At 40.8% G+C, this 13,283-nt stretch overlaps 1 pseudogene; it reads left to right on the top strand.

Annotated features, from left to right (window-relative positions):
• Positions 1 to 9,011: 9,011 nt before the first annotated feature.
• Positions 9,012 to 11,800, top strand: LOC123131667 (uncharacterized; annotated as a pseudogene).
• The last annotated feature ends 1,483 nt before the right edge of the window (positions 11,801 to 13,283 follow it).

Raw genomic sequence — 13,283 nt, 5'->3', positions numbered from 1 at the left:
TACCATACGTGCATGCTATGGGACTTGCAAACTTCAACACAAGCATTTCTCTAATTCACAACTACTCAACTAGCACGACTTTGATATTATTACCTCCATATCTCAAAACAATCATCAAGCATCAAACTTCTCTTAGTATTCAATACTCTATATGAAAGTTTTTACTATTCTTGGATGCCTAGCATATTAGGATTATTTAAGCAAATTACCATGCTATTTAAAACTCTCAAAATGATATAAGTGAAGCATGAGAGTTCATCTATTTCTGTAATACCACCACCGTGCTCTAAAAGGATACAAGTGAAACACTAGAGCAACAACAAACTACTCCGGAAGATATAAGTGAAGGTCAATGAGTAGTCGAATAATTATGAAACTATGTGAAGACTCTCTAACATTTAATAATATCAGATCTTGGTATTTTATTTAAATAGCAAGCGAAACAAAATAAAATGAAATGACGCTCCAAGCAAAACACATATCATGTGGCAAATAAAAATATAGCTCCAAGTAAAGTTACCGATGAACAAAGAAGAAAGAGGGGATGCCTTCCGGGGAATCCCCAATCTTAGGCTCTTGCCACTCCTTATTCCATAGTCCATCAAATCTTTACCCAAAACTTGAAAACTTCACAACACAAAACTTAACAGAAAACTCATAAGCTCCGTTAGCGAAAGCAAACAAAACACCTCTTCAAGGTACTGTAATGAACTCATTCTTTATCTATATTTGTGTTAAACCTACTGTATTCCAACTTCTCTATGGTTTATATACTCTTTTACTAGCCATAGATTCATCAAAATAAGTAAACAACACATGAAAAATAGAATCTGTCAAAAACAGAACAGTCTGTAGTAATCTGTAACTAACGCAAACTTCTAGAACTCATAAAATTCCCAAATAAATTGCTGGACGTGAGGAATTTATCTATTAATCATCTGAAAAAATAATTAACTAAATAGCGCTCTCCAATAAAAAATGGCAGCAATTATCGTGAGCGCTAAAGTTTCTGTTTTTTACAGCAAGATCAACAAGACTTTCCCCAAGTCTTCCCAACGGTTCTACTTGGCACAAGCACTAATTTAAAGCATAATAACTACATCTAAACAGAGGATAGATGAATTATTTATTACTAAACAGGAACAAAAAGCAAGGAACAAAAATAAAATTGGGTTGCCTCCCAACAAGCGCTAGCGTTTAATGCCCCTAGCTAGGCATGATGATTTCAACGATGCTCACATAAAAGATAAGAATTGAAACATAAAGAGAGCATCATGAAGAATATGACTAGTACATTTAAGTCTAAAATACTTCTTATGGATAGGGATTTTGTGAGCAAACAACTTATGGGAACAAGAATCAACTTGCATGGGAAGGTAAAACAAGCATAACTTCAAAACTTTAAGCACATAGAGAGGAAACTTGATATTATTGCAATTCCTACAAGCATATATTCCTCCCTCATAATAATTTTCAGTAGCATCATGAATGAATTCAACAATATAACCAGCACCTAAAGCATTCTTTTCATGATCTACAAGCATAGAAAATTTACTACTCTCCACATAAGCAAACTTCTTCTCATGAATAGTAGTGGGAGCAAACTCAACAAAATAACTATCATGTGAGGCATAATCCAATTGAAAACTAAAATCATGATGACAAGTTTCATGGATATCATTATTCTTTATAGGATACAAGTCATCACAATAATCATCATAGATAGCAACTTTGTTCTCATAATCAATTGGAACCTCTTCCGGGATAGTGGATTCATCACAAAATAAAGTCATGACCTCTCCAAATGTACTTTCATCAATATAATCATCATAAATAGGTGGCATGCTTTCATCATAATAAATTTTCTCATCAAAACTTGGGGGACAAAAAATATCATCTTCATCAAACATAGCTTCCCCAAGCTTGTGGCTTTGCATATCATTAGCATCATGGATATTCAAGGAATTCATACTAACAACATTGCAATCATGCTCATCATTCAAATATTTAGTGCCAAACACTTTAATGCATTCTTCTTCTAGCACTTGAGCACAATTATCGGAATCCTTATTTTCATGATAGATATTAAAAAGATGAAGCATATGAGGTACCCTTAGTTCCATTTTTTAAATTTTCTTTTATAAACTAAACTAGTGATAAAACAAGAAACTAAAAGACTCGATTGCAAGATCTAAAGATATACCTTCAAGCACTCACCTCCCCGGCAACGGAGCCAGAAAAGAGCTTGATGTCTACTACACAACCTTCTTCTTGTAGACGTTGTTGGGCCTCCAAGTGTAGTGGTTTGTAGGACAGTAGCAAATTTCCCTCAAGTGGATGACCTAAGGTTTATCAATCCATAGGAGGCGTAGGATGAAGATGGTCTCTCTCAAGCAACCCTACAACCAAATAACAAAGAGTCTCTTGTGACCCCAACACACCCAATACAATGGTAAATTGTATCGGTGCACTAGTTCGGCGAAGAGATGGTGATACAAGTGGTATATGGATAGTAGATAAAGGTTTTTGTAATCTGAAAAATATAAAAATAGCAAGGTAGCAAGTGATAAAAGTGAGCATAAACGGTATTGCAATGATAGGAAACAAGGCCTAGGGTTCATACTTTCGCTAGTGTAAGTTCCCTCAACAATAATAGCATAATTGGATCACATAACTGTCCCTCGACATGCAACAAAGAGTCAATCCAAAGTCACTAATAGCGGAGAACAAACGAAGAGATTATGGTAGGGTATGAAGCCACCTCAAAGTTATTCTTTCCAATCAATCTATTGGGCTATTCCTATAAGTGTCACAAACAGCCCTAGAGTTCATACTAGAATAACACCTTAAGAGGCAAATCAACCAAAACCCTAATTTCACCTAGATACTCCAATGTCACCTCAAGTATCCGTGGGTATGATTATACGATATGGATCACACAATCTCAGAATCATCTATTCAACCAACACATAGAACCTCAAAGAGTGCCCCAAATTTCTACCGGAGAATCACGACGAAAATGTGTGCCAACCCCTATGCATAGGTTCATGGGCGGAACCCGCAAGTTGATCACCAAAACATACATCAAGTGAATCACGTGGTATCCCATTGTCACCACAGATACGCACTACAATACATACATCAAGTGTTCTCAAATCTTTAAAGACTCAATCCGATAAGATAACTTCAAAGGGGAAACTCAATTCATTACAAGAGAGAAGAGGGGGAGGAGAAACATAAGATCCAACTATAATAGCAAAGCTCGCGATACATCAAGATCGTGCCAAATCAGGAACACGAGAGAGAGAGAGATCAAACACATAGCTTCTGATACATACCCTCAGCCTCGAGGGAGAACTACTCCCCTCGTCATGGAGATCACCGGGATGATGAAGATGGCCACTGGAGAAGGATTCCCCCTCCGGTAGGGTGCCGGAATGGGTTTAGATTGGCTTTCGGTGGCTACGGAGGCTTTTGGCGGTGGAACTCCCGATCTATTGTGCTCCTCGATCGTTTTAGGGTATAATGAGATATATAGACGGAAGAAGTACGTCGGGGGGTGGGGGGGCACGAGAGTGGAGGGCGCGCCCAGGGGGGTGGGCGCCCCTGCCTCGTGGCCTCCTCGTAAATCCCCTGACATGCACTCCAAGTCTTCTTGGTTGCTTTCCTTCCAAAAATGAGTTTCATGAAGTTTCAGGTCAATTGGACTCCGTTTGATATTCCTTTTCTTCGAAACCCTAAAATAGGCAAAAAAACAGAAGCCGACACTGGGCTCTGGGTTAATAAGTTAGTCCCAAAAAATAATATAAAACTATATAATAAAGCCCATAAACATCCTAAACAGAAGATAATATAGCATGGAGCAATCAAAAATTATAGATACATTGGAGGCGTATCACTAGTAGTGTTAACTAGATCATGATGGGCGCGCCTTGCAGCGCCCGTCAATTTTGACTATAGAATGGTTGGCATTTTTGTAAATGCATGAAGATGTATAATTGAATTAGCATAATCTGCTCCACATATTTGTTTCAAATGGAAGAATTAAATTTAAAAGTGAGCATTGCCAACTCAATAAATTTTAAATAACTGGAGTAAATTTGTGTACTAAGGAGTACACTCACCACACAAAAAACAAAGATTTGACAAAGAGAACAGTTACATGCCAAACTGCATTTTCTTCCCTGTTGTGTCATGGTACTTCTTACCGCCTCACATTGCCTCATCTATAGGTAGCTGTTCAGTTGGGAGGGCTTCTAACATAAGGCAGATGTCTCCTGTCTGAACACTTCTTTTCTATCATCACTGCCTGATTTAAAGCTATCCAGTTTAGTTCACTTGAAGAATGGAAAACTTTCAAGTTCAGAGGAAATCGAGGAACTATTAGCACAACCACAAAACCTGATTCGCAACATGACATAAGAATCCAAATTGTTGATCCCAAGTTACCAACATCACAATCATATGCCAACGCAGTGTTCCAGCCAGCTTTAAAAGTAATCTTGGGAGTGATTCTTACTACAGTAAATTCTATAAATTATGATTGGAGTAAAAATGCAGTGAAAATATATTTATTTAACCAACCAAAGATAGGAATTCACAATAATTAGAAATTTTGTAAGATATTTGAGATGGAATTGGGAAGCCGTCAGCCCTGGGACAATGAGTTGATATTTTGACAGTAAAAAATACACATGAAAAATTCTTTAATGACTTTTTCAGTGCCAAAATACATGGTTACTCAAAGGGCAAAGGTTTGTACATATCCATGATACAAGACACTAACACCATTGTTTCCAACAGAGCACACTTTACATGGTAGCAGTATCAGTACTGCATATTATTGCATTAGTAAAATATGAGTTTGTTGCCAGCTAGATTTCATAATGCAGAAAATAAACACAAAAATGTTCTGAAAAAAAGGAAATAAAGACTTAAAATTGGATATACAAGTCTGCCTACTGATTTGATGGCATTATGTTTTTTTTGCTTGCCAAAATAGGAATAGCAGTTTATAAGAAAATATGGCAGTATATCCTTATAATATGCAAAGTTTATTCAAACATAAGTCACCACACATAACATGTGAACTTGAGGGCAATGACTTACCTTCAATGAATGAACCCTGCTTTGTCAGTTAATGGCTGAGATCCATTTCCCAATCCAAATAATTACAGGTATGCAAAACAGTTCAGAGGAAGAAAAAAATGAGTTCCATGTCTTTATAATGGCAAGATTATAGAGCAATTTTGTCAAACAGATCACAAAACAAGTATGCACCATTTTCTTCCAGTGAAAGAGCAACCAAGTACCAACATACAATACTCCTATAAATTGGCATGTCATTGTCAGCATCAAGCTATTCCTTGTTTTGAAGGACCAGTTAAAATTTCATAGCACATCTCTTAAGCCTAGTTTTTCATCTCATGCTTAGCTTTAAATTGTGCCTTCTTGGTCATGCATGGAATAGAACCGTAAGCACCAGAAGAAATATCAAGGTTTAGGACAAAACAAGATATGTTAAAATACTCTACTTTCCCCCTAAATGTCAATATTTGGCGTCACATGTCTTCACTTGTACATCAGTGGATCATCAACTATAGAAACATATCACAATGCATACCTCGGATTCTAGGTTTGTCTAGATTGTTTATTTAACTGATGCATTAGCACGATCAGGTTGCTTTGGGTCAACTGCAATCGAAAATTGTGATTTGGGCAAGTAAGGGAACCATAAACTAATGAACGACAAAGCTATGTGCTTTCAATTTGATTACCAAGGCCGCTTCCCATACTTGAGGATGTGCGTAGCACAATGTGACTGACTGGAGCGGAGATGTGTTCGACATGGCGGCTGTGTCCTGGCACACAAATCAGCAATTAGTACAGATCGTAGCATAGTATGAACAACCTATATGGGAAAAAGAACATCTACAGGGTGGTGATTAGCTACACAGATATCCTATCTGATTGGAGCATCACTAAATTTTTAGGCGACAAAATCCGAAATCATGCAGCAGAGGAGGAAATGGTGCAAGAGAAAAAAAACTTCTTCAATAGCATGGTAGCGAAACAGAAAGATCCACCCTCGGCCACGAGAGGAGAGGAATCGGGAGGATTTGTGCGAGGAGAGGAAGGAAAAGTGCCCTGCCAACGCGCCCTCCTAAATCCGCCGCCATCGCCGGCCGCATGCAGGTCATCCTCGTCGGCTGGCCTCGCATCAAACTCCCCTTCCGCTTCCACATCTGGAACAGCCTCTCTTGGGCATGGTCCTGCACCCGATTCCACGGCGGAGGATTGTCCCGTGAGGCTGGCAAGGGATGTGAAGGCGTAGGCGGTCACAGCGGTGTGCGGGGATGCGAGGAGGGAGAAGATGCCATTGTGGCCGGCGGCCGGGAGAGGAGGAGCCAATGAGGAGCGAAGGGATGCACTAGTTCGCTAGTTAGTTTTCAGTTTTTTCAAGGCTCAAGCGGGCTTCACACAAGGCCCAATTAAACTCGGGCCTCCGATTAGGCTACCGGAGTAGCTGCCCATAAGACAGTCGGCCCAGTTTTATCTAAATGCTGATCAAACGACCAGGAATGATCCAGACGCTTGATCTGACGACCGAAAATGCCAGGTGCGTGAGAGGGCTGGGATATGGTTCAGTTTTACTGTTCTTAATTACTCCTTGTAGTTGATACTGGTTGGTTTATTTGGTGGAAGATCATATGTTCAGATCCTATATGCATATTAATACCCCTCTGATTATGAACATGAATATCCTTTTTGAGTAGTTACGTTTGTTCCCGAGGACATGGGAGAAGTCTTGCTATTAGTAGTCATGTGAATTTGGTATTCGTTCGATATTTTGATGACATGTATGTTGTCTCTCCTCTAGTGGTGTTATGTGAACGTCGACTACATGACACTTCACCATTATTTGGGCCTAGAGGAAGGCATTGGGAAGTAATAAGTAGATGATGGGTTGCTAGAGTGACAGAAGCTTAAACCCTAGTTCATGCATTGCTTCGTAAGGGGCTGATTTGGATCCATATGTTTCATGCTATGGTTAGGTTTACCTTAATACTTTTGTTGTAGTTGCGTATGCTTGCAATAGAGGTTAATCATAAGTGGGATGCTTGTCCAAGTAAGGGCAGCACCCAAGCACCGGTCCACCCACATACCAAATTATCAAAGTACCGAACGCGAATCATATGAACGTGATGAAAACTAGCTTGACGATATTCCCATGTGTCCTCGGGAGCACTTTACATCATATAAAAGTTTGTCCAGGCTTGTCCTTTGCTACAAAAAGGATTGGGCCACCTTGCTGCACTTTATTTACTTTTGTTACTTGTTACTCATTACAAATTATCCTATCAGAAAACTATATGTTAGCTATTATTTCAGTGCTTGCAGAGAATACCTTGCTGAAAACCGCTTATCATTTCCTTCTGCTCCTCGTTGGGTTCGACACTCTTACTTATCGAAAAGACTATGATAGATCCCCTACATTTGTGGGTCATCAGCTTACGACCAAGATGTCCTACATTGCACATGAGTGCATTCAAGATTTCTCAAAGCGAGCAAATTTTAATAGTCAATGACTGGAAGAAAATTGTGAAGGATCGCAACAGATAAGTAGTAGGGGGCAGCAATCAGAAGCGCGACCCAAAATTAGGAGACATGTTCATCTGCATGCTCCAATATGATGAAGCAGGAGTGCTACATATGTTCTATGCTATTTTACCTGAGAGAGAGCAGCAGGAGTGATTAGCTAGCTAGAATGAGTTTTAAGATGATGATGTGCTACACTATGACTATGATGATTAAATAGCTAGTGTTGGTGGTAATGACTATGATGATTATTATTAGCTAGTGTTGGTGGTGATTAGATAGCTACACTATGACTATGATGATTAAATAGTGTTGGTGGTAATGACGATGATGATTATTAGCTAGTGTTGTTGGTGATGATATGATGCAAAAGTCTTTATATTAGTATGATGATGATGTTGATCATGATGATTTGTTATTATGATCAAGATTAGTTATTATATCATAGGTGGAAGGAACGCGGATTAGATTCATGTGGATGGATCAAAAGTGACCAAAAGTTGAATTAGTAGGATCGTCGTCCTAATTCAACTTTTGATTCATCCAAATGAATCTAAACCATGTTTCTTCCTCACAATGATATATTAATTCATCATGGACATAATGATATAACAACATATTAATTGGTAATGTATCCAAATTTGTATAACGGCGTATAAATACACTAAAAATAAAAAAAATGAGAAACATAATAGTGGTAGCGCGGGTGCGTGGAAAATGCTACTACTAGTTGCATCAGCAGTAGCGCCTATATGGACAACGCTACTGCTAAGGAGCTATAACAGTAGCGCTGGTAGGAACGCGCTACTGCTAAGTATTAGATGTAGCACCGTATCAATAGTGCGGCTCCCCGCGCTACTGCTAGGCTTTTTCCTAGTAGTGCCACCCCATTCCCTTGTGGTTCCAGAACAGAAGAACGACGGCGGTAGCTTCTTTCTCCCCACCTCAATCCTCTCACCAAAGACTCCAGATCAGAGGATTTGCTGCGGGGATTTGTTCCCCAATCCATCCTAGAAGGTAATCTTGCCCGATCCCTTTCTTTCTATCCAAATAGCCTTCCCCATTCTTCATGTTTGTGTTGAAACCCTAGGCTTCGATTGTTTTGAAATTTGTTTGGGAAATAGAATGAATGTACGTTGATTTAGGCTATGTAGATTAGTTGTAAACATAGGGAAAATAGTATTGTTGTTGATTTGTATTTTAAATTGCGTACATATGAAGAAACATTGGGGAACATTATTGTTGTTTGTTTTTATTGTAAGGTTTTCTAGTACCTACCGTATAAAGTTTGCTCAATTGTTACTTAGCATATGAAGTATGATGACACATGTGAATATTTACCCTATGTGTGCCCTCTTGATATGGTGACGATTATGAAATGATGCTCATGTATTACGTTTGAACTTTGTAGGATGGTTTGGCTTCTCGATTATTTCTATGACACTCAACACCGGGCATACTTCATGTCGGAGAAGAAGATGGTAATAATGATAGTTGTTTGTATTTTGAAATTTGTGTTTAGTTCAAATAGACATGCCCCATATTCCCCATATTTAATACTCGGTTTGCTTGTTTGCAGTTTCTTCAACCTTTGAAGATTCGGTCTCACGGTGTCTCTGGTGCTGTCATACCATACGATGAGCAGTACACACCGTACATCAAGCAGACATGACCCTTACCTTTCATTCAGCTGGTTAGCTGGTCGACACCGAACCTTAATGCTGCAGCAATCACCGTGCTGGTTGATCGGTGGAGGATGGAGACGCACAGTTTCCATCTTCACACTGAGGAGATGACCGTGATGCTCCAGGATGTTGCCTTAATCACCGGTCTTCCCATCGAGGGGAAGCCTCTCTGTATGAGCACCAATTCGGATGGGTGCCGCCAGCAGATGGAGGCCCTTATTGGTAGCTCTCCTGCAGAGCCTCAAGAACCAGAAGAAGGAAACAAGAAGAAGGAAAGAGTTGCAGCCGGTGCTCCTTTCACCTAGATTGTTGTGAACTTTGCGCATTGCCCTCAGGATGCTAATGTGGATGTGGTGCAGACCTATGCTCAGGTGTACATGTGGTACGTTATCAGCCAGACTTTGTTTGCTGACAGCACTGGCAATAATGCTCCATGGATGTGGCTGAAGACGCTGACCGTCTTCGACAACAAATGGAGTTGGGGTTCAGCGGCACTGGCCTACTTGTACCGACAAGTAGTTAGTTGTTTGCTTGCACTTCATTTGTACATTATCAATGCATTTTTGTTCTTAAGTGAACCATGTTTTCCTTTATGTGCAGTTGGACGGTGCTTGTTGTAGGGTCTCAATGGACGAATGTATAGGTGGTTGTATGCTCTTACTTTCTGTATGGAGCTGGGAGCGTTTGCCAGTCGGACGCCCGAAGAGCATAACGTACAAACCTTGGGACGACAAAGGGGATGAACTATGGCTCCCCACTTGGGCTTACAAGTGGGATGTGGTATCCGAGATGATGAACAATGTCACTCTCATGTACAAGCAGTACACCAACGAGTTGGACACTCTTACGGCTGAGCAGGTACGCATCGACATTACATCGCTCATTCTCATGCTTTCCTGAGAACTCAACATCATTGTTGTGTTGTTGTGCTATTTTGCAGGTGGAATGGGAGCCATATGGCACCAAGGATGGAGTGGGTATTACATGAGGTTTCATCCTAAATCCGATGTGCATGCGGGATAAGAGTCTTTGGCTTATGCGGTGCCCACTCATATGCAACTGGATGGTGGAGTTTCACATGCTGCATCGTGTATTCCGCCAATTTGGTTTGTTCTAGGCTCACCCGCTGGAATGGCGGGACATAGACAAAGCGCTTCGCAGGTAAGAGAGAATTGACCATGTGAATCTAGCATCGTTTTGTCCTTTTTGATGGTGCAAATATTTGATTATTGAACATGCAGGTTGGATAGGAGAAAGCAGCACAAGATCAAGGACTGGGATAAACATCACAAGAAGTATGTCACAATGTTCGAGCTTAGTGTGGAGAATGCTCGGGGTACTGCACGAGCCATGGTTCATGAGCACTTCCCAATCGCATTCAACAATTACCTTAAATGGTAACATGTTGCAGACTAAGGCATAGCCTAGTGGTGGGAAGGGGCTGATGCCTTCCCACCCACCCAGGTTCAAAGCTTGGTACTTGCAAGTTGGGCTTGTTGCACCAATTATACTGTAGGGGGTTCCCCTACAGTCTTTCTGTCAAAAAAAACAATTACCTTAAATGGTATCATGAAAGTACTTGTGTTGAGATTTTGAAGCCGTCGTATGCTGAGGAGATTTTGGAAGATCCCAGCGTCTTTGATGAGCTAGCCCGACACGAATACACCAAATATGTCAAGCAAGGGACCCGAGTCCCTTATGCTCCATTGTTGAACTTTCTGGTAAAGTGTTGAACTTTCTGCTCATAGTTGGCATTTTTAGACATCTTTGCTTGACTAACATCTTCATGTCCTTCGCGTCCACATCACAACCAGATCAAGAAATCAGCTGATGAAAGCCAGTCTATTCTGGAAACAACCCATGTTGGAAAAGGCAAAGAGGAAGGTGCACTTCGAGCATTCATTAAGGTACATATCTCATTCAGTTGGACATGTTATATATGTTGCTAAGTTCGATATCTCATTAACTTGTCCATGTTACAACGCCAGGGCCAAAGGTTAAGGCGTTTATACAACCTTGTGGGTTGCCGCGACCCCGAATAATTGGAACATGAGCTGTCTAAGTCCACTACACCATCTGATCCCCAATCTGGCCATGGGGCACATTTGGCGGATGATACTATGTCGACAGCTTATCTGGACGATGAGGGTATGTTTACCCAAGAGGTATGACAATAGCACATATTCATCTCTTTCATGCATTGCTAACTTCAAGATAACACATGATCTTTAGCATATTGTTTGCTTTTACAATAGGTCGATGATGACAGGACCTTGCATAACTATCAAGTTCGGTCAGCCTTCATGTTGAAGCTTAGGAGGGGAATCAATCGGTACACACCCGAAGACTACAACAATAAAGGCAAGAAGGCGGCCGGTGCAAGCTCGCGGATGGCCAGCTTGGATGATTATGAGAGCGATGAGGAGGAGGAGGAACCAGAGCCCGTTGCTCCACCTAGGAAGAAGAAGATACCCATCCAGAGGGGAAGGGGTGGCACCAAGCGTGGAAGGAACTAGGCGGCGTCATTTTCTTACGTGACTGAATTGGTTGTCGTGATGAACTCTTAGCACTCTTCGACTTGTTGTCTTTGTTGAACTTGTAGTGATGGAAACTCTTACTAATGTTGAAGTTGTTATCTTTGTTGAACTTGAAGTGATCGTAACTCTTAGTAATGTTGCTACTATTTCCGTGATTTTTGTTATCTTTAATATGGTTGACAATGTGACTAAAATGTTGATGCTTCTTTCCTAGTTAGAGGCCGTCAGACGCCTGGCCGTCAGGCGCCACACAGGCACTTAGTGATTTTCGGGGCCTCTAACTGAGCCAAATGCTTTTGTGGCTCTCTGGACAATTTGTGACCCACAGACAGTGCAGCGCCTAAGGGTCGGGACATGCACATTACATATGTGGCGCCTATCCCTTAGGCACTGCATGGCCGGATGTGGGGTTGCGCCTGGCCCTAGGCTGCCATGCTGCCCCGGCGTGTGGCGTCTAAGAGCCAGGCGCTACAAACTATAATGTGGCGCCTAGCTGTCGGGCGCCACACAAACGGTCAGTTTGTGAAAAAAAATTGAAAGCAGTTCAGATTGTGAATTCTTTTCGTCCACAGGCCAACTATGTGTTTTTGCCCACAATCAGAACCGGAATTCAGCTCCTTGTTTTTCCCTGTCGCGGATTTTTTTTGAAAAAGAGGGGACATCCCTAGGCCTCTACATCTAGTGATGCACACATCCATTTATTTATCATATCTAAGTTCATCATCCAACTGTAACAAAGTTCAACCAATAAATTGTCTTTTTTTGAACATCAGTACAAACACAAGCGCTCATACGTACGTGCAAACACTCACCTCTATGAATGCACACACGCACACCCAACCCCTATGAGAACCTCTAAGAGACTGAGCCGGCATGTCATCTTAAAATTTAGGAAGTCACCGTAGGCGCCTCGTCATCGACGGGAACATCTCCTCCCACTAAAAGTGCATCACCAGAAATCATGAAATAAATCGAGGAATAATTCGAGCACTAGGACTTGAACCCTGCTAGGCTGGAGATACCATTGTCCCTCTAACTATCCAACCATAGGTTGGTTCGCCAACCAATAAATTGTCGCATATGACTACCCGAAGGGTAATTTTAAAAGTAAAGAATCATAGGAAAATGAGCCTCATGCATCAAAAATCCTATTAGTAGGCCGCCAACCAAATCGATTGAACAAATCTACTCTATTGTTAAGTTTCCTAAAATCTCGGTAACTTTTTCAAGCCTCTGGATAACATCCAACGGTTTATAGCTCATCTAACTTTGTATATAAATTACATACTAAAATTTGCACCAGATAACTTTCGTAGAGGAGAGATACAGTTCTTTATGGGATTATTATAGTGTTGCATGAGGTGATTCATGAACTAAGGAAAAAAGTAGAGGAGAGGGGATGATATTTAAGATTAATTTGGAGAAATCTCATGATAGGATGAACTTGGACTTCCCTGGGGAG

Source organism: Triticum aestivum, chromosome 1A (assembly GCF_018294505.1).
Source record: "Triticum aestivum cultivar Chinese Spring chromosome 1A, IWGSC CS RefSeq v2.1, whole genome shotgun sequence".
NCBI classification, from domain to species: Eukaryota; Viridiplantae; Streptophyta; class Magnoliopsida; order Poales; family Poaceae; genus Triticum; species Triticum aestivum.
Note: the sequence above shows the minus strand (reverse complement) of the source record. Positions and strands in the feature narration are given on the sequence as shown.